The following is a 20,285-nucleotide window of genomic DNA, read 5'->3' on the forward strand; positions in this document are numbered from 1 at the left end:
TTATTTATTTGACAGAGAGAGAGGCAGCGAGAGAGGGAACACAAGCAGGGGGAGGGGGAGGGGGAGAGGGAGAGGGAGAGGGAGAGGGAGAAGAAGGCTTCCTGCTGAGCAGGGAGTCCGATGCAGGGCTTGATCCCAGGACTCTGGGATCCCTATGAACTGAGCTGAAGGCAGATGTTTAAAGACTGAGCCCCCCAGGCGCCCTGATGAGCCTGGTTTAAATGGAATGCCAGAGCCGTGCCAAAGGCCCCTCCTTTACATTTACTCCATGCCGGACAGAGAAGCATCTAGAAGCTACCCCATCCCCAAATGCACACTGCTCCTGCCAGCCAGTCAGGAGCACACAGTGAGCGCAAACAGCACTGGCTTTGGGAATGAAGAGGCTGAGATCACCGCCCAGCCATGGCCGCGGTGATCACCTGACCTCTCCATTGCTTCCACGAGGATCAAAGAGGGGGGCACTCCACCAATGAAAGCATTCACGAACTTTTACTTATTTTCTATAATTTCCATATCCATGCAGATAAAGTACAAAAATAAAGATAAGGAAAAAAACCCATAAAAATCACCCATAATCTCACCACCTAGAGATGAACCGTGTAACACACTTGCACCCACCCCACTAGACTGGGGGGGCTGTCTTCCACTCACCAGGTCAGATTAAATAGATTTTATTTTACTTTGTTATTATTATTATTATTATTATTATTTAGATTAAACAGATTTCAAAAGGCAAATACAAAATGAGACAAAACTCACTCTACCACGCATGCTGGTTATTAGATGTAATCACACCGTGGTATTTGTCTCACCTGTAAGCTTTTCCCCAATTGGTTTTTCTTTTTAAATCATAACTTTACTGGTTGCACACTTTAGGTTTCCTGGTCTTTCATCTAATTTGTAGCCCTCAGATAAAAATATAAAATAAAATCTGCATATGAAAGAAGTCTTAATGACTTCTGAAAGCTTTTCATATATATATATATATATAGAGAGAGAGAGAGAGAGCATGTGCATGGGGGAGGGGCAGAGGGGGAGAGAGAGAGAATCTCAAGCAGACTCCACAGTGAATGCAGAGCCCGATGCAGGGCTCGATCTCATGACCCTGAGATCATGACCTGAGCCAAAACCAAGAGTTGGACCCTTAGCCGACGGTGTCACCCAGGGGCACCCCCATATATATTCTTTCTTGACAGATCATATTAGTGAAGTAACCTGGAAGCAACTATTTATCCCCATTTGATGTGAGTGCCGAGGCTCCAGGGAGAGAAATATCACACAAAGTTGCCAAAGGGGTAGAAACCACACTCAGACCCAGATATTCAGACTCCCAACTCCAGAATATTCTCCACAAGCCCGCAGTGGCTCATGGCCCATGTGCAAGGCAGGAAGTCAGAAACTCTGCCGTGAGTACCCAGGTGATTTAGTTCTTCAGCTCTGGGTCTCGATTTCCCCATCTGCATGTCCCTGCAGCATTAGCAGTAAAAGACGCACATGGGTTAAGGGATGGATGAAGCGTCACTGCATCAGGCTCGGGTGTGGTCGCAGCAGGATCAATACTCATCCCCACAGCCCCTCTCCACGGGGACAGTGCTCACCTCTTCACCACGTCCCTGCACTTGAGTCACTGTGGGTTTGTTGACAAGTTCATCCATCAAGACGTTCTTGAACCTTCCCTGTGCCGAGCATTTTGCAGGCTGCTGGGGACAGAGGCCAAGAAGACGGTGAGATTCCTGCTCTTGGGAAGCCTTCTGTCCAGGGAAAGACCCTTGTGAGCAGGACCCCAGGAGGGATTCCGAGGGAAGCACAGAGGAGGCAGAAGGGGGGCGGCTCAGTTTCACGGAGGTGATGTTGGACCCGGGCATTGCAAAGCTAGGAGGAGCGGGCCAGAGGGAGGCGGAGGGAAAGGCTGGAACAGCACAGCCACAGAGGCAGGGCTTGTGATGACAGCGAGAAGTGCATGAGACTGAGTGTGAAAGTGGGGTGCCCAGGACGTGAAGAGCACTGGGAGCTGGGCTGGGAAGCTGGTTTTACCCTGTCCTCTCAGCCTTGAGCAGGGTTGGCAGGTCAGATGTACCTGAACCCCAACTCTGGGCACACCCAGCAGAAGGGCAAGGAAGAGCCAACTCCCAGAATCCTTGCATGGGACTGGCATCCATGAAGAATCCTCCCTCAGTGCTCCGGGGGCGCCGCGGGGGTGGTGATACCCAGCCCAAGCCACCCAACCATGCTGCAGATTTCCGTTTCCCGGGGCCTTCAAGCTCATGGGCAGAAGATGCTCACTGCACAAGCTGGACGGCTTCCCCCAGGGCTTGGAAAAGCATCGCCTCTGCTTTGGGGTTGAGTATTTCCTGCTCTCTTATTATTGCTGCACAAGTCCTATAACGAACTTCTCTGCCACAGTTCAGGCTCTCACCTGGCTCTCAGACCACAGCAGACAGTGCTCCGCATTCATGCTCGTGCTATTATGCCCCGGCCAAAATGACCTCAATAACAACAACAGTAACAGTAATAGTAACAGCTACTGTGTACCGAGGGCACCGCACAAAGCCCATTCACCTTGGCTCCCTTGACCATTAAGCTCCCTGCTTGTCCATTCCCTTCTTCCCTTACCTCCCTCCATGCTGGGATGTCTTCACAATGATGTGGCTTTTCAGGCCCTTTAAAATGCGGAGTTTTGCCAACTGAGCCTAATTTGAATCTGAATTGGCTAGGCAATTGGGTTCAGCTGTTTAAGTGTAGCAGGGCTCAAAGTGGCAGTGATTCAAACAGAAAGCAGGTCTTCTGAGAGATGAGATTGGGCGCGTTCAGGGTGGTAAGGCCGTAGGTTTCTCTCATCTATGGAACTTAAGAACTAGGAATATCGGTAGGAGAAGAAAGGGATAAAGAAAGGGGGGGGTAATCAGAAAGGGGAATGAAGCATGAGAGACTGGACTCTGAGAAACAAACTGAGGGCTTCAGAGGGGAGGGGGTGGGGGAATGGGATAGGCTGGTGATGGGTAGTAAGGAGGGCACGTATTGCATGGTGCACTGGGTGTTATACGCAACTAATGAATCATCGAACTTTACATCAGAAACCAGGGATGTACTGTATGGTGACTAACATAATATAATAACAAATATTATTAATAAAAAAATAAAAATAAAAATAAAAATAAAATAAACAGAAAGCAGGTCTTTCCCTCCCACGTGGAAATACCAGCAGGCGTGCTGCTCGGCTCTGCAGTCAGGGGTCCAGGCTCTTTCCGTCGTTCTGCTCTGCTCTCCCTAAGGTGTCACCTGCTTCACAGGATCAGTGATGGACTTCCCCTTAAGGACACAGTGCAGACGTCCCTCAGATCCCCTGCATTCAGATCCTGGAGGCCAGGTCCTGGCATGAGGCTACCACGCCAGCTAGTTAGCGTGGAAGGCTAGCACTGAGGCTCGGGTTCAACCAGCAGGCATTTTTTAGCTGTGTGCATTCATTCCAGTCCTCCAAACAGCAGACACCATGCAAGACTAGCCATGCTGGAGATTTCTCAGGGCAATGCTGGTAGGAAAAATGGAGCAGGATTAGCAGAAGCTGGGAGAGCTGTCAGACCATGAGGCAGGTCTGAGTACGGGGAAGGAGAGAGGGAGGGGAGGGAGGCGCCGGCGGGGGGAGAGGAAGCATCTCTGGGGCGTTCTGGCTGAGTCCAGCAGGGTGTTGGGGATTCGGAGCCAGAGGCGCCCAGCAGAGGAAACCTGTCTCTCCCGGGGCCCTCCATCCCTGCTCAGCTGCTGGTGGGAGCAGCCCTGGATGCAGTTGTCAGGGCAGCAGATGGGCTGCAGGCACGAAGCCCCCTACACAGGCGAGCTGAGAGGTGCACGTGCGTGGCCCCTAGAGTACATAACTCTGGGCAAGCTGCTGAACCCATAAATCCCCGTTTCCCCAACTATAAAATGGGGATACGAACTCTCACTCAGGGTGGACGTGAGGACGAGAGATCGTGTCTGTGAGCAGCTTATCCCTGTGCCCGGCACACAAGAGGCTCCCACTTTTATGGTTGTCAGTGATGATGTCGTTGTAATTGTTTATTCCAGGCTTTCGGGCGGTGGGCAGACGTGAGCAGAGCTGTGCTTCAGGAAATTTCAGGCAACACTGAACGCTGCTGCACAGGCTCCCCGCAGGCCGCTGGGAATGTGGGTAAGCGCTTCCAAAGACACAGACCCCCCCTTTCTGAAATGATGGAGAGGGCAGGCCATAGAGGGCCCATGCAGAAGAGGCGCAGGGCAGACCTGGAAATGGAAGCCGTGAGGCAGGGAAGAGGTGGCAGGGGGAGCCGGGAGCAGGACCTCTGCGCAGCCTGGTGGCCATGTCCCTGTGACTCCGGGACTCCGTGTGCTTCGTAGCCCCGTGGCCCCGTGGCTCCATGGCTCCGTGGCTCCATGACCCCATGGTTCTGAGCAGCAGCCTGGCCTCCCAGGGGCTGACTCCTGCCTCAAGCTGGGTAGGAGGGTCACACGTTTCTGCCTGCTTTTTTCTCTTTCCAAAACTGTTGACTAATAAGGGACTTTTAAAATAAGAAGACTGTTTCTTAAATATTCAATATTTAGGAAGCATTTCCCCTTGTCCCTTTGGACTTTGCCGCAGGGAATCAGGATGAGCAAAATATAGCCCTGCCCTGGAGGCCCCCCCCCTGCCCCGGCAAGACAAGGGGTAGCAACAAACACAGACAGCAGTGCCCTGTGATGATGGGTCTAAGGGACAGGGACCTACAGGGGAAGAGGAGTCCTAGGGGGATGGTCAGATCGCTGGGGACGGTACAGACAGAGCCAGCAGGGTGTGAAAACACAGAGGGTGTGTCCCAGAGGCCCGGCCCTGCCCGAGGGTGTGGGGCCCGGAGGAAGCAGAGGTAGGCTGTGACCTTCAGGGCCCCACCGAGCCGGATCACCAAGGGCCTGAGGTCAGCAAGGGCTTCCGGTGAGGCACTGGGGAACCACTGGAACTACAAAGAAGAGTGGTGGAGGCAGATTTGCATTTCAGGACTGTTGTACCAACAAGCAGGATGGGCTGGGCCAGAGGCACTTTCCTCATCTCGCTCCCCTACCAAACCCCAAGCCCCCTGAAGGTAAGAGTGCCTTTCCTGGTTCCCCGCTGCCAGGTTAGGCCCGATCCTGGAGCAGGTGATGGAGAAATGTTTCCTGAATGTATCCATGTGTAGATGCATAAAGAACACATTTGGACCAACATTTTCAAAAACATATTCCCAAACCAAAATATTAACAGCTAATCAATTTCTCAAACATGCCAGGGACCAACATGCCAGTAATTTGCTTCCTGCCACTCTGGGCCAAGTTCTCACCTACGTGATCTTGTCCATTCAACACAACCCTCCCCTCCCCACTAGATCAACGCAAACACTGAGGCTCTGAGAGTCTTGTCAACTTGCCCTGGCAGAGACTAAATCTGAAATGAGATATTCTTATATTAAGTCCAGTGCTCTTTCTACCATAGGGCACGCACCTGCATGAAAATAAGCACATAGTCAGGCTTTCCAGAAACGCATATTCTGCGTCTTCGGTGCGTCCGTGTGTGTGTGTGTGTGTGTGTGTGTGTGTGTGTGTGTGTGTGTGCGCGCGCCAGCCTCTGACATTCTCCACTGAACTGTTGTATAAATGGAGGCAGCCGCTCGGGAGCAGCTCTGCTAGATTCCCGGGAAACCCCGCCTGACGGCTCAGCAGAGATTTCTGGAGACCCCCGGGCCAGTCTGGTTAGCTAACACAGAGGCCGTGCAGCTGAGGGGAGAACGAATGCTCCCACTGTTGTTGACAACTGCTTTTCAGCTGGAATGTTTATCTATGAAACGATTGGCCTTCGAAAGATGTGCCTCTCCAATTAACCTCCTTTCCCAGCAGAACCCGTCCTCTCTAGCGGGTGATAAATCACAGCAAAATCCAAGGGAAAGGGTTGCTCTGGCCTCTCGGCCACTCTGAGGGGCTGTCACGTCAGGGAGGCTGGAGGCGCGGGTCGGTGCTGCGGCCACAGGGTGATGACCCACAGCCCGCTGCGACAGGGAGCTCGTGCAGGGCCTAAGGACAGATTTGAAGTCTCATCGCTCGCCGTCTGCCCCAGGCTCTCAGAGCACTTTCCGAAGAGCCCCCCCCCCCATAGTGGTGTCGTCAGGGCCCAAGCAAGGAAACTGATGTAAGCTGGCCCAGGGGCAGCCTCTGGCTCTCAAAGATTATCGCTAATCCTTGCCACAGCCCCGAAAGGGCTGTTGCCAGGCCCTTTTCCACAGGAGGAAACTAAAACCCAGCAAGATTTGATTACTTGCCCCACGTCATGCGAGCAGAAAGTGGCAGAGCCAGGAGTTGAACCGGGTTTATCTGGGTCCAAAGCCATGGCTTCTGGAGGCTGAATTAGAGGGCTCAGCCTGTGAGATCCAGTGCTGAGTTCACCCGCCGGATAATCACACTTTGTGAACGTGTGTGGTGTGTGTGTGTGTGTGTGTGTGTGTGTGTGCGGTTTGAGGTATGGCTGTGTTATGTGTGGTGTGAGAGGGGTGTGTGTGTGTGTGTGTGTGGTGCACGTGTCTTAGGGACAGTCTTTAATTTCCTACCCGCCTAGGACGCACAAGCTCGGGGGGCTTCGGGGACACACTTGGCTTCGGAATCGGGCAGGGGTCCGTCCACCTGCCGTGCCGTGTGGCCCGTACAAGCAACCACACCGCCGTGAGTCTGTCTCACCTGTCAGACGGGTTGGCAGGACCGTGAAGGAATGTCTGCTAAGCGTCTAGCGCCTCGCCAGCTTGTCTCCCTCGCTCTCGTCCGCACACCCCGTCGGCCGCACCGTCGAGGGCTCTCTAGAACTCAAGCCCGCCTCCCTGCCGCCCTCAGCTCTCGCCTGGATTATACTCCTACCTGGTCTCCTTGCTTCTGCCCTCCACCTCCCTGGACCAGTCCCCACACGTGGGCCAGAGTGATCCTGTAACACAGACGTCAGGTCACGTCACCCCCTGCTCAGCCCCTGCAACTGTGACTCCAAATGTACTGTGTCACTGGCCCCCCTACATTCCCCGACCTGTTCCTCGGGGACAGTTGCGGCCTCCGCCTGCCCTTCGGCCGGAGCACTCAGTTCTCTCCCACCTTTGGTCTTTGAGCAAATGCCATTTCTCCGTGAGGACTTGTCTAACACCCCTCCTTAAATGAAACCGTGCCCCCACACACTCCTCACCCCCAGTTTCTCACTCCGATTTTCCTTTTCCCCTTGCACCGCTCACCATCTGACGTACGAGTACCTCATTCAGGCTTCAGTCTCTTCCCCCTGGGGTATTAGGTCTGCGACAGTCACGACCTGTTCCTCTCTGGCTCTCTGACACACCTCAAGAACCTAGAAACATTCCCAGCACCTAGCAGGCGCTCAATACATATTCACTGAATGAATAGCTCAATAGAGAGTTATTTGTATTGCCGTTCTTGTCATTAGGTGAAGAGTGTGGAAAAGTCAAGGTGGAAGGAGCTTGGTTTTCTGAAATCCCAGGGGAGTAGGCTGGCAGACAAGGGAAAGTGGGCCTCCCATCATCCCATCATCACTGGGACTCCGATTCACAATCTCATGAGTCATGAGGACCTCCTCCCCCCAGAGAGAACCAGACAGCCACCGTCCTCAGCCCTGCACACTCTTCCTGGCCTCCTCCCCTGAGCAAGCCCCTGGGCCCCCACCACCCCAAATCCCACCAGCTCCTGAAGACAGCTCCTCGTCTTCCCCCACCCTAGTTTCCCCTCTCCTGTACCTGAAGGAAGCCCTTGCTTCAGAGCTCCCTGCCCCACCTCCCCACACAGGTGTTACTAAGGCCCTGGCACTGGCAAGCAATGCGTTCACAAGGTCAAGGGTGCTTGTAAAATCTGCAAAAGGAAGCTGTTTTAACCTCATGGGCTCAGGCCACTGTCCCTTTCCACTCCGGCTGACCCTGTGTACTGGGTGGAAGCGTGTCTGGTTAGTCAAGATGTAGAGGGTATCTGTGGGTATATTAGGAGAGATGTATTATAGGAATTTCCTCATGCAGTTAGGGAGGCTGAGAAGTCTCACAATCTGTCGTCTGCACGCTGGAAACCCCAGAAAGCTGGCAGTGTCACTCAATCCGTGGCCAAGGCCTGAGAACAGGGGAGTTGACAGTGTAAGTCCGGATCTGAGTCTAAAAGCCAGTGAACTGGGAGCACCGATATCCAAGAGCAGGCAGAGATGGGCGTCCTGGCGTGAGCAGAGAGCGAGTTCACGCTTCCTCTGCATTTTTGTTCGGTTCAAACTCTCAATGGATGGGAGAGAGCATCTTCTTCACTCAGTCTGTTGATTCAAATGCTCATATTTTCCAGAAACACCCCCGTAGACATACCCAGAAATAATGTTTTACGAGACAGCTGGGCATCCCTTAGCTCTGTGAAGTTGACACATAAAATTCAGCACCCCAGTGTCCCCTTCTCCCCCGAGATTTCATGTTCTTCCTAGAACTTCAGAATACGACCTTATGTGGAAATAGGGTCTTTGCAGATGTAACTAGCTAAGGTAAGATGAGGTCATATTGGAGCAGGCAGACCCTTAATCCAGGATGACTGGTGTCCTCCTAAGAAGAGGAGAGGAGAGACACAGAGACACAGGAGAGAACACTAGGAAGGAAGCAGAGATTGTAGTGATGGGTCTACCAGCCGAGGAACACCAGAGGTTAGAAGAAACAAAGAATCCTCCCCCAGAGCGTTCAGAGAGGGAGCATGGCCCTGCTGACATGCTGATTTCAGACCTCTAGCCTCCCAAACCTCAAGGAAAGAAGTGTCTGTTATTTGAAGCCACACAGCTCGTGGTATTTTGTTACGGCAGGCCCCGCGTCAGGTCACATTAGAACGACCACGTGGGATCCAGCTAAGAGGAAGTGGAGTGGGGGACACTTTTAGCTGGGATTCAGCAGGACACCTTTACATGATTCATAGCTGCTTCCTTACAAAGTTTAGTCACTGCTGACCATGAGGCTTGGGAATAACAACCCATTGTACGAACTCACCCAGCTTGCAACATGGAAGAGCAGGACAAGAGGTCGTATCCTGACGGTCACAAGAGTATTGGGCACCGGAAGTGGGTGGCGATGGAAGCAAAACAGTATTAGAAATATGCAGAGCAGGAAGAGAGGCCCTGCAACAATCTCACGTGTAAGAAGCCTGGATGGGAAATTCTGTGCTCATTGACACCTAGTCAAAACAGAAATTCCCCGCCACGGAGAGCAGAGTCCGCAATGCAGGCTTCGCAAGTATAAACATGCCATAGTCTGGTTTTTTTTTTTTTTCTCTTTTGGTGGAAATTGCACAAAATAAAATTTATCCAGATTTCTGCCTTGTAGAGCACAGACTGTGGTGGTTCTGTAAATAGCGAGCATAACTTTGTGTGAAGTCACATGCTTAGTGCAAACCGATTATGGATCATCGTTTCCATAGAAAATAATACAAAACCATTGTCCTATGAAGAGGCATTCAGAGAACACACGGCTTAAAAATGTTACAGCATAAGGATTATGGAAATGTGTCAGGCAAGGAATTAATAGAAATATGTTATTTTTCTGGATGTTGTGATATTTGTCAGCTTTTAAAATTTTGTAATTCTAAATATTACTTTCACGCCCAATTTTGTATTCATATTTTGTTCTTTTCTTCACAAAGGGCCTCCAAATTGTATACACTTTAGGCCTCACAAGCCTGGACCCACCATGGCTTATCCGCTTTTGGAAACACAATCTCCAAATTCAGCTTGAATACCAGGTGACTTTGGACGCCGTGTCCATCAGGATCGGAGAAGCTGCGAAATCACTTAATGGCAAGGAACTGAGAGTCAAAGGACCCCTGTTGTTGTCACAGCTCCCCCTCTGTGGGACAAGTCACTTAACTTCATGGAGCCTCAGTCTCTGCCTCTGAAAATGGGAATATTGGTGCTTTACCCTCTCTACTTCGTCAAAACGGAGGTGGGCAATGAATAGTGTGTATGTCAGTGCGGGGAGCGCTCAGAAAACTGGAAAACTGGAGAGATGTTGAAAACCTCTTGTTTAGTCTAGAAAAATGAAGGAAAGGCAGGGGGGAAACCCACCCCTAATTCTAACACGGAATGAAGCGGCTATTCGCGTATTGGCCTACTCCCCTTGAGTTTTTCCTATGTGGTCTTTCTTTATATGGATCATGCTGGTTACACAATTATATCTCATTTTTACCCTTGAACATGGCATCATGATCATCTTCCCATTCCATTAGAAATGCTTTGGGACCCATAAACATCCCTGTGATGCTTCACTTCAGGGTGCCTCTGTAAAACGGACAGGGCAGGCAGCTAAAACAAGTGAGTGCTGTGCCTGCCCTGTCTTCAGTCCTGGGGTGGACGGCCTTCTGGGGGCTCTGAGTAACCTGGGCACTGGTGAAATCCTTGAGGTCTCAGTTTCATGGACACTAACACTGGAACCAGAGGGGAGGACCCAAGGGTCCTGTTCTCGGTGTTTCCTGGTGTTTCCTGGCACATGAAAGATGAAGAGGCCACACCCACTTAACCCAGCTCCTTGAAGGCAGAGGTTGGGCCTGTTCCTCTTTGTAGACCCACAGCAGGGCTCAGTGATGAAAGGACCAACAGACGGAAGGATGGCCAAGCCTGAGGGACCCGCATGGCGGGCTTAAGGGGAGTTGGCTGGGCAAGCCGCCCAAGCAGGGCTGTCCTGTGGGTGGAAAGCAAGGCTTCAGTCTCCCAGGAAAGCCCTACAATGTGGGGCTGGTTCTGGGCAGAGAAAGGCTTCCCCCCAAGACACCCCTGGCCCTGCACAGGGCTCCAAACAAGGGACCAGAGAGAATGGGAGACCTCAGGAGAAAAAAAGACACCCCCCTGAGGCCGAGGGAAGACTCAGGGGACCCACCAGCCCGAGGAAGGGGGGACCGTGATAGGCACCAAGCTCTCACACAAGGCCTTTCCTGCCAAGAAAGAAGGGCACTGTTGTGTTCCTACAGCTTGCCTCCAACGCCCTCCCTAAAGGAGACGTGTCCTCACAGGACGCAGCCCACCCGCTGAAGGACGGCCAGGGCCAAGGCTGCCTTGGGAGGTTCTGGGAACAGCACAGCCAGGTCCCACTGGCCTGCTACCCCCGACTGTGTTCCGTGCCCGGGGCGGTGTGAGGCTCACTGTCCCCCTATGCATCCGCCATGAGGGGGAGATGCTCCAGGGTGCCCGATCTTCCAGAAAAGTTTGCTTCTGCTCAGGCAGGGAAACAGGAAAAGGGGGAGACACTACTATTCAGTGAGCAGCAAGGGGGCACAGAGTGTGTGTGAGCACCCTTAGTCCTCAGGGATCTTCCAACGCAGGATTTTTTTTAACCCATTTCACGGATGAGGAGGCTAGGGACAGGGAGGTTAGGGAACTGACGCTTGCCCAGTGAGTGGCAGAGTCAGAGTCCAGCCAGGGGCCTACACGGTGACAGCCAGAGGGCGTCCCTCCACGTGTGAGGGTGCTTAACACCCCACAAAACTGTGAGCTCAGCAAGAGGAGGAATCACGTCTCCTCTGGGCGTCCCCACAGCTCGCACAGCGCCTGGCACAAAGCAGGTGCTTGGAAAATGTTCGATGAATGAATGAGGACTCAGTTTTGAAAGCGGGAGAGGTTTGATGTAGTCAGTCTACAAGCAAGTCAAGGAAATGTTAACTAGAAAAAATCACTGCCTGGAAAAATCCCCACAAAGACGGACACTGATGACACGGCCTGTCCTCGGCCCCCGTCGTGGGGGTCGCGCCGTGAGCCCCTGCCACGGTCCCCCGCGTCTCCCCTCCTGGCTGGTCCCCACCTGCAGCCTCCCCCCAGCCTCAGGCTCGTCCAGCTGGAGCCCGTGCAGAGGACAACGGAGCCTCCCCCGGCCACCTGGCAGGCTGGCCCCTGGGCAGCTGTGCATAGGGAGTGCCTCGGCCTGCCATCTGCAAAATGGGAATCATTAAGGAATTCCACCCCATTTTCCGTTTTGTGTGGATGAAGTGAATCCACACAACGGAGGCTCTGAGAGGAAGGCCTGACACAGACTAAGTGCTCCGTACGGGCTGGCGGCTCTCGTTCGTATTTCTGCCGGTTCGGCACGGTGTCAGGCATCGGGAAGATGGCAAGAAGTGAAGCAGAACTCAGAGTCCCTGGGAGGAGAGACACAATCCCGCTTGAAGTCATAGACAGCAAGCCTCATCCTGGTCCCCTCCTGCTGGAGCGCCTGGGTGACCCCGGTGGGCCCCCGGGACAGCGCCCAGCACAGCCCTCAAGGCCTCTGCCCACGGCTTGGCTGCCCCTCCATGCGCACCCCGGAGCTGGAGCCTGGCGCGCTCACCCGCCCATCCTCCACACATCGCCCCTCACTTTTCTGGCTTTGGTCACTCTGTTCTCTCCTCTGCTTCTTATCCACCTGGTGAACTCCTACTCGTTACTCCAGGCCCAGCTCAAATGTCCTCTTCTCTGCCATCCTTTTTGTCCTGTATTCAGTCGGTGGCTGCGCGTCCCTCTGTCCCAGTCCGCTTCCCACAGCGTAGTGGCTGTTTCCTCCTGTGTCCCCTACGCAGTCCCATCTGTCCCCTGGCCACTGAGCACAGATTCAGCGAGCAGCTACTGAATAACTGGGTGGAAAGGTGACAGGATTTGGGATTCACTACCTAGGAAAGTGGAGACCAGTGGGGGATTTGTCCTGAGCACTGGGTGCCCCTCCCCTTCCCGACACTGTCCACACCCCCCCGCACGAACCCGCTGCTTGGTGTACCAGGAAGAGGTGGCCGATCTTCACTTGCTCCTGGAGCCCAGGACATAGCAGGTGGTGGGGATAACACTGGAAGAGCCTCTCCACGTGCCTGAGGCCACACAGACAGTTGGCAATGGGTCAGGACTCAGACCCACGTCTCTGGGCTCCCAGGCCTGGCCCCTTCCACAGCCCTGGCCTTGACTGTGGGCAGCTGTGGCTGCCCCAGAAAGTCCAGTGTGCTGAGCCCAGTGGGGGTGGGGAGACTGGAGGGGCACCCAGCTCTGGGTGTCAACCGTTATTTATACTTCCCACCTGGTCCTCCCACCCCAGGCAGGCAGTGTGTGGTCTGTGTCCCCAGTGGGAGATGGCGCCAGTCCTGACAGGGGCCAGGAGGGGAGCTCGGGGACCCTGACACCTGAGCATTAGCCATCAGCCATCCGAATCTTCCCTGGAATGGGCTGCCCAGAGCTCAGTGCCAATAGACACGGGTGGGTGGCCCTCAGGAACCAGAGGTGATGCCCTCACACCCCACTCAGGACAGAAAAACAGGCGTGCACGTGACTCTGGCAGAAAGGGCCAACCAAAGCCTCTGAGCCAGGTGTGGCGGGTGTCAGCAGCCCAGGGGTGGGAGTGGTGGTGACGGGATGCCTCGTTTCCCTGGCAACGTAGCGGAGACTGTTCCACAAATACCAGCCAGTGGGTGCCACGGCAGGACGGCCAGGAGGACTGATGTCTGAGATCTGAGTCTGCCCAGCTACTACCAGAAGCCTGTGTCCTCGGAGCCCCTCAGACCCCGTCTTATGGGGTTCCCCAGAGAGCCCCCTCCCCAGGGGATGCCCTCTGTCGGCTTGGTTCTGCGTGGATTTATCCTCTCATCTAGCACGTCCCTGGCGTCCCTGCACACAGCTCTGCACATCTTTGTACCCTCTCTGCCGGGAGTGTCCCTTCTCCTCTGGCCGGTGAGCTCCTCCCCCAGCCTCAATGTCCACTTCCAGTAGCCCATTGCATGGTCACATGACTGCCCTGAAGTCAGCTCAGAGCAACTGGTGGAAAACACGAGCTTCATCCAAAAGCCTTGGAGGAGCCCTAGACAAGCAGATCAGGACAGAGGGTGTGGGTTAGGTCAAGGACAGGACTCCCAGGGTGAGTAAACCATCATTCTCCATCTTTCGAGGCATCACAGAAGGAAGACTGTCTTTCACTGATGGGCTTGCGACGAGCCCCTTTATCTCTTTAAGCCCTAGCATCCCCTCCCTTAACATGCCAACATTGAAGGAGATGTTTTTTAAGGTCCTCCCGGTCTGACAACTTCATGACTCTGTGATTCTGGGGTCCCCACTCCCCTCTCTCTGAGGGTTATCTATTTTCCCAGGGAGGCCTTGTCCTGTTGGCCTCAGCCTGAGGCTGAGCTCTCTCTGCTTGGTTTTCTAGCATTGGGCTCCCTGGGCAGGGGGCTCCCTGGAGAACCCCACAGGTGTCCCCAGCCTACCTGGGGCTCTCTGCCACTCCCATCTGCACCCTGCCAGGGTTTTCCCAAGGACCTACAACAGCACTTCTCAGATTCTCCCCAAATATTGTTCCCCAGCCTGAAAAATTCTCACCAGCTCTGCCATAGGAAAAACACTGTATATTCATGGTGTGAACTCCATGCGCGGAGGCCTCTGGACTTCGCTCATGATATTTAAACCAGGCTTCCGGGAACTGTGGCAGATGGAACATCTAGTTTCAATCCCTTGCAAAACCTACTAGAACTATAGTAAAGAGGTTCCTGTGTGTACACACACACACACACACACACACACACACACCACTCCAAAATAGACCGTAACAATGTTTTAGAAGCTGGAAAGCAGATGCAAGAAGAGTAATGGACTTAGCAGACCTGAGAAAGGAAAATCTCAAACCCACAGTGAAGAAAAGCGAGAACCAACCAGAGACGTCAGAATTCTCAAGGAACTCGAAGTGTCAGGAACCTCTGGAACTTGGGGCGAAGGGGTGGCTGAACTAAGGAGGATTCATTTAAAGTAGCCAAAGAAGAAGTTGGGTCTCTCGATCCCTTCTATTTCCCCCTAATGGGCACCTGTCCTTTCCCATCCCAGCAGGAGACTGGAGATTTACACCCTGGAAAGGGGCGAAAAGTGACTCTTTGGGTGCAGAAGGCCAGGCCCAGCTGAGGATCGACGTGCTTGCCATGAACAGCAGGACTAAGGAGGGAACGTGTGACTTCTGAAGGCAAGACAGCTGCCCCCACGCCCTGCCCGAAGCCTAAACGCTACGTCTTTGCCCTCTGGAGGAGACTTCTAGAGGAATGAGCCCTGGTGTGTATCTCTTCTCTTCCCGTACATTCAGACCACATCAGGGCTCATCACTATGGTACTTCAGAATACCGTGGACCAAGAGAGGGTCCTATAAGCTTCCAGAGACAGGAAACAAGTGACAATCAAAAAGCTAGGCATGGGGGCACCTGGGATACTGAACCGGTTAAGCACCCGCTTCTTGATGTCCACTCAGGTCTTGATCTCAGGATTGTGAGTTCAAGCCCCATGCTGGGCTCCACGCTGGGTGTGCTGCCTACTTAAAAAAAAAAAAAAAAAATATATATATATATATATATATATATATATATATATATATATATATATATATATATATATATTCTGTGCCCCAACACAGAAGAGCAGCAGAGAAAGGTCCCCAGATGAGGCAAAGACAGATGCCAGGTGACAGCAAACACAGAGTGACAGATCCAGAAGGCAAGAAGGAGCCAGAGAGATGGACTTCAGGAAGACAGTGCTTCTGAATGCCTTCAGAGGACATTTAGACAAGTGCAAGCCTGGAGTGGAATTAGTGATGAATACACAGAAAATCAGACCATGAAACGAGACGATGATTAACTTCAGGGATAACAAAGTCTGTAGAGCAGGAAAAGGACTCATAATTCACTATATTTTTTAACTGTGGAAAGTGTTCCCATGGCTTAATATCATAGACTTACTTGATCTAACCAAAGTTGTATCCTAATTCAACAGGGAGGAAGGAGGGTTCTCGAGTCTGGGAAGAGCAGGAATGGAAAATTTCCATCTTCCCATTGGGAAGTCAGTCGATAGCGTCCACACCGAAAAACTAAAGAGCGACCATGCAAGCATGTTATCTAGAAGCCCCAGATCATCAGGAGGAAAAGTGTGACTGGCTCCTTCGGGGAGGGAGAGGTGGGTGAGAGGGGCAGGGGAGTCCCGTGTGTTCTCACATAGACCTTCTAGATCCATTTGACTCCTTAATACGTCCTAGTCCATAAAACTAAAAGCAAAGGAGAAAAATGAGTGGTGTGGCTTATTCCTGTCTTTCTCTAGCAAGCAGTGGCATTCCCGTGCAGAAACGTGCGACAGCACTGAAACGTGGGACATGGGCGACTAACTAGAGTCTACTTTTTTTTTTAATTTAAATTTTAGGTAGCTAACTTACAGTGCAAGATTGGTTTCTGGAGTGGAAATCAGTGATTCATCACCTACGCTCGTCATGAGTGTCCTCCTTAACCTCCGTCACCCATCTAGCCCATCCCTCCCCACTTCCCTCCAGCATCCCTCAGTTTGTTCTCGGTTGTTAAGAGTCTCTTTTTTGTCTTTCTTTCTTTTCCCCCTTCCCCTCTGTACATCTGTTTTCTTTCTTAAATTCCACATATGAGTGAGATCGTAAGGTATTTGTCTTTCTCTGACTTATTTCACTTAGCATTATACTCTCTAGCTCCATCCATGTCAATGGCAAGAGTTCATTCTTTTTCATGGCTGAGTAATATTCCATTGTAGATCATATCTTCTTTATTCATTCCTCAGTTGATGGACATCTGGGCTTGCTCCACAGTTTAGCTATTGTGGATAATGCTGCTATAAACATCAGGGTGCATGTATCCCTTCGAATCACTATTTTTCTATCCTTTGGGTAAATACCTAGTAGTGCAATTGCTGGATTGTAGGGTAGTTCTATTTTTAAAATTTTTTTAAGATTTTAAAATTTATTTGAGAGAGAGAGAGCACAAGCAGGAGGGACAGAGGGAAAAGGAAAAGAGAATCTCGAGGAAACTGTGCACTGAGCATGGAGCCTGAGGCAGGGCTTGATCTCACGACCCTGAGAACATGACCTGAGCCGAAACCAAGAGTCAGACACTTAACCAACTACACCACCCAGGTGACCCTATTTTTAACATTTAAGGAACCTCCATACTGTTCTCTGGAGTGACTGCACTGGCTTGCATTCCCACCAACGCTTTCTCCACATCCTTGCCAACACCATGTTGTTTCTTGTGCTTTTAATTTTAGCCATTCCGACAGGTGCGAGGTGGTATCTCATTAGGGTTTGATCTGTATTTCCCTGATGATGCATTTCCCTGATCTGTAGTTCCCAAGTGATGCTGAGTATCTTTTCACTTGTCTGTTCGCCATCTTGATGTCTTTTTTGGAAAAATGTCTATTCATGCCTTCTGCCCATTTCTTTACTGGGTTATTTGTTCTTTGGGTATTGAGTTTGATAAGTTCTTTGTATGTTCCGGATACTAACTCTTTATCAGATATGTCATTTGCAAATATCTCCTCCCATTCTGTAGGCTGCCTTTTAGTTTCGTTGATCGTTTCCTTTGCTGTGCAGATTTTATCTTGATGAAGTCCCAACAGTTCATTTTTGCTTTTGTTTCCCTTGTCTTTGGAGATGTGTCAAGCAAGAAGTTGCTGTGGCCGAGGTCAGAGAGGTTGCTGCCCATGTTCTCCTCTAGCATTCTGATGGATTCCTGTCTCACATTAGGTCTTTTATCCATTTTGAGTCTATTTTTCTGTATGGTGTGAGGAAATGGTCCAGTTTAATTCTCCTGCATGCAGCTGTCCAGTTTTTCCAACCCTGTTTGTTGAAGAGACTGTCTTTTCTCCTTTGGACATTCTTTCCTGCTTTGTTAAATATCAGTTGACCATAGATTTGAATAGGTCCCTTTCTGGGTTCTCTATCCTGTTCCATTGATCCTGTGTCTCTTTTTGTGCCAATACCATGCTGTCTCGATGACTACAGCTTTGTAATATAGCTTGAAAGCTGGAGTCGTGATGCCTCCGGTTTTGTTTTTCTTTTTCAGAATTGCTTTGGCTATCTGGGCTCTTTTGTGGTTCCATACACATTTTAGGATTGTTTGCTCTAGCTCTGTGAGACATGCTGGTGGTAGTTTGACGTGGGATCGCATTCAGTGTGTAGACTGGGTAGCACAGGGTCTACTTTTGGAGCCCGAGCTTCCTGGAGACAGCCAACGGCCAGAGGCCTGGAACCAGTGAGGAGGCGTGAGCCTCTTGAATCAGCCCTGGAACACCCAGCCGTGGACCGTGATGACCACGTGAGGCGAACGCTCTGCCTCAGGGCTGAGCAGTGGCGGAAGGCGGCCACCACCCCGTCTAACACAGCTCTGCCTTCCACCCCTCCCGCGGCCTGGCACGCAGCGGGCGCTCGGACGTTTGTGGAATTCTGGTCATGGACGAAACGTTGAGCTAAATTTGATCTCCAGTTGGTGTGGGTGCGCACTCAAGTCTTTTTAAGACTGTCTTTGGGCTATAAAAAACAAAATAAACGCATACATATATACATTATGCTCTCACAGACTTACCTCTTCTGACTCTCACATGCTCCGAGGATGTAGAAGGGAAGCGTTTTGATTTTTCTCTTTGTGCAGAAGACAAAACGGGTCTGGGAGGTCAAACCAGGTGCCCAAGGTCAAGGGGTTCCTTGTGGTGGAAGCTGGCTCTCACCTGTGGATGGAGCATTCGGTTGCCTTTTACTCTTGTATCTTCCGCTTCCAGCCAGCCTCATGGAACTCAGCAGCAAAGAGGGAAGCGGGAGGCCCGGAGCTCGTCTCTCCTGGGCCCTGACATAGGACCGCGTGGTGACGTGTTGGGACAGACCCCAGCGGAGCCATTTGCCGGCCTGCCCATTAGCACCTACTTCCCCTCAGTGACCACACATGGTTCATTAATGACGATCTCAGGAAGCAATTCAGGGAAGGGCTTTCTTTACACAGCCAGCATCAGATGGGGAGGGAGGGGCAGCAAGAGCACAGGGTCTGAGCCCTCAGGGACCAGAGCCCTCCACGGAGTGGAGGAGGGGGCGGGTGGGGGCGGTGGTGGGTAAGAACAGACACAGCCCAAGCCTCTAGTCTGGGTTACACAATCTCATTGAATCCTCACAATGATCTTATACCTGGGAATAACTGTCCCCAATTTCCGGATGGGGAGACTGAGGCTCAGAGGCTCCTGACACGCTGAATTCACCAGCTGGGGAAAGTGACAGAGCAGGAGTGGGCTCCTCCCACCTGACCACACTGACAAAGCAGGTGGGGTGGCTGGGAGTCCACGCTGTCCGGCGTGGCTTGTCGCAGGCCCTCGTGTGTGGCACCTGGAACTGAAAAGTGCATTGATTCAAGGCAGGGCGTTAGCCGGGCGTCGGGCCTGCGGGAGCCCGGTATTTTTAGTCATTGTGTCATTCAGACCAGGATGGAAAGATGAGAGACCACAGGGCTGGAGCAGGCCTCGGGATGAACTCCTGAGCCCTGCAGAGGGGGAGCCAGGCCCTCACACGCCTGTCGCAGGCCTCTGAGCTGAGAAGCCGCAGCAGTGCTGGGCTCTTCCCTGCTTTCCCGGAGTCTCTTAAGTCACAGGCTGTGCGAGCTCGCAGGAACCTAGAAGATTCAAGAGTCTGGTCCGTCTCTGCACTAGTGGGGGAGCTGAGGCCAAGAGAAGGGAAGTCGCATGGAAGCAAGTGGCAGAGCTGTGACCCCATCCGGGTCCCTTGGCCGCCTGCTTTGCCCCCCCCACACCCTGCTGCCTCCCCCCCCCCCCCCCACCAGCCTCCCACCTTGGCTGCCGTCCTGTCTCAGGGTGCAGGATGCGGCCGGGTGTGGAGACCAGCGCTCCACGCGGGGAGTTAGAAAGCCCTGGGCTCTGATTCAAGCCCGTCACTTACAAGCTTGGTGACCACGGATCTGCCGCTTTACTTTTGTGGGGTGCCTGTTTCCCAGACCAGGATGCTTCGGCTTTTTGTGAGAGTCCGAGGAGACTGCATGTGGACGTGACTTCCTGCTCCACCAGCTCAAGGGAATTTCTGGGAGGAAGGAGGTGTGCAGCTGGTGCAGGAGACCGTGTTGGCAGCTTCCCAGCAGCCAGTCCCTCCTTCCTCCCTCCTAGAGGGACCACATCGTGTCGGGTACTCGCTCTCCGGCCAAGTGCCTCAGGGAGGGGGCAGCCCCCAGCACCGGGGCGTCGGGACAACGGCAGTGACCTCACTCTCCTGGCCACTAACTGTTCGGCACAGGCTTGTGACACAGTTCTGACCGATACAAGATGAAAAGAAGTCCGCTGGGGGCTTCCAGGGAAGGTCCCTCCCTGATTAAAAGGGAAAAAATCACACATGAGGAAATAGTCGCTGGACACTGTCATGAAAATGTGACCGCTGGGTCTGTTAGAGCTTTACCGTGAACGGGGCTTTACCCGAGGGCAAAGGACAGCAGAGCAGAAGGCCGAAAAGAACCCGGGT

At 52.5% G+C, this 20,285-nt stretch overlaps 1 long non-coding RNA gene across 1 annotated transcript; it reads right to left on the minus strand.

Annotated features, from left to right (window-relative positions):
* Positions 1-207: 207 nt before the first annotated feature.
* LOC148109736 (uncharacterized) lies at positions 208-20,052 on the minus strand. The gene is made up of 4 exons (XR_015725352.1): positions 19,716-20,052; positions 18,954-19,154; positions 18,364-18,505; positions 208-1,700 (listed from the first exon to the last, which is right to left on the minus strand). It is a non-coding gene; the product is annotated as an uncharacterized LOC148109736 (long non-coding RNA).
* Positions 20,053-20,285: the final 233 nt, after the last annotated feature.

This window comes from Ursus americanus, chromosome 7, assembly GCF_024610735.1.
Source record: "Ursus americanus isolate L20-20 chromosome 7, mUrsAme1.1.p, whole genome shotgun sequence".
Lineage (NCBI taxonomy): Eukaryota > Metazoa > Chordata > Mammalia > Carnivora > Ursidae > Ursus > Ursus americanus.